General features: G+C 37.3%; 1 non-coding gene across 1 annotated transcript; it reads left to right on the top strand.

Moving 5' to 3' along the window:
* The first annotated feature begins 1,194 nt into the window (after positions 1 to 1,194).
* On the top strand, positions 1,195 to 1,298 carry LOC128248801 (U6 spliceosomal RNA). Its single transcript, XR_008264961.1, has one exon. It is a non-coding gene; the product is annotated as a U6 spliceosomal RNA (small nuclear RNA).
* Positions 1,299 to 1,916: the final 618 nt, after the last annotated feature.

Here is a 1,916-nt window from a genome sequence, read left to right as displayed (position 1 = left end):
TGTGACTATCCGCAAGTGCTAGCCCGTGAGTAAGAGTGACTGTTCCAGCAAATATGCCTCACAATCCTCCAGGGCAATACCTTTTCCATTTTGTCTGCTCGGACCATGTGATGGCCTGAATTACAGGAAATCCAGAAAACTGTAAGCTTACTATACGAACTATAAACTTATACAACCCCTCTTCACGAAAAGCAGAGATAAGCCAGAAGCAAAAACAGCGCTGATGGTGCTGTAGATGACTCTGCTTATAGTTGTTTCTTGGTTATCGTTATATTCATATAAAAGTTCATCGCTCTTATTGCATTATTCAGAAAGTGCATGTTCAATACAGGTGTCACAGCAATCTATGACACTTCTGAGAAGCATTTCACATACAAATTAGTGTTAAACAGGGAAGGTAAAGAAAATCACCATAAGGTCTCTCGGTGTGGATAACGTAGTCTGGATCGACCAGTGAGCATCTTAGTATATAGTGTTATTCAGTGGAGGGCACAAATAGTAAGGATTAGGCAAAATAATTGAAATGGGGCACAGGTAGATGAAATACAACGAGGCTGTATGGAGAGTTCCAAGAGAATACACCCACTTGTTGAGTACAAAGTTTATTAAAACATAACTATCTTCTTCTAAATTAGATGCATTTAGAATTAATCGCTGATAATGCGTCGAGAAATTGTCAATAATTTGCTAATTATGGGGTACGTTGTATCAGCTGTAGCGTCTAATGAGATGGGCAGTATGTAATTATTTTGTGAAATACATGAAAAAATATAATTAATCAGTTATGTGTGCGTATGTGTATGAGTGTGTGATGGGTGCGTGTGTATGCATGCGTTTATATATGTATGTATTACACACACAAACACGTACGCACCTAGAAACACGCACATAAACACATATACAAACACCCATATACATATATTATGATTTCATTTAGACGTAGCGATACTAATCACCAGTTTTTAGAACTCAATGTGCATATGCTTTACACTAAACCGTTGGACGAGTGGGGAGCGTAATATTAATTAATTATTTTTTAAAATTAATTAATGACAAAAATACAGGAGTTACGTATTCACGTTCATTGAACTTAGAGCTGAGTGCTTGTGCAACGTCTAATAGTAGAAAGTGCAAACTAATGAATGTGATTACGTAAATCTTAATCTTTTGGCATTCAATATATATATGAATGAAGTACTAACTTCGGCTGTACATATTCTAAAATTGGAACGATAAAGAAATTAACATAGCCCCTGCGCAAGGATGACACGCATATTCGTAAAGCGTTCCATATTTTTACTGAAGTCACATGGCTCAGTAGTTAGAGCGTCGGACTGACAATCTTGAGGTAATGAGTTCGACACCTGGACCGGGCTATAGAAATAAGTTCCGACATCACTGGTACCAAGCTGTATCGCCCCTTGCCTTCCCCTTTGATAACATCGGTGGCGTGGAGAGGGGAGGCTGGTATGCATAGACAACAGCTGGTCTTCCATAAACAGCCTTGCCTGAACTTGTGCCTCGGATGGTAACTTTCTAGGTGCAATCCCATGGTCATTCATGAACGAAGTGGAGTTTTTACCCTTTAGATATATATTTTGGAAGTATTGATTTTGAAACTATAGTCTGCAGATAATCGAGGTATGTACAATTTTCACTGGTCTAGCCCGCCTGTTTTTGCTCCGCTGAATCCGTATTTTAGAATTTTTTAAGTGAGCTTCTTCTAGCATATTGACAGACCGGTCACTGGTCAATCTTATATACACAAGTACTATAATCCTTTTTAGGATCTCCCAAAAAATTTTTTCATGAACCTTCTGATTCTTTTAATGTGCTAGTTTTCTGGTATTAAATTGATATTAATTAATATCGAATTTTTACCATATTATATTAATTAACCATAATCACATTTCTCA

The sequence above is a fragment of the Octopus bimaculoides genome, chromosome 9 (assembly GCF_001194135.2).
Source record: "Octopus bimaculoides isolate UCB-OBI-ISO-001 chromosome 9, ASM119413v2, whole genome shotgun sequence".
In the NCBI taxonomy this organism is placed as follows: Eukaryota; Metazoa; Mollusca; class Cephalopoda; order Octopoda; family Octopodidae; genus Octopus; species Octopus bimaculoides.
The sequence above is the reverse complement of the archived record's forward strand: the minus strand, read 5'-3'. Positions and strand labels throughout refer to the sequence as shown.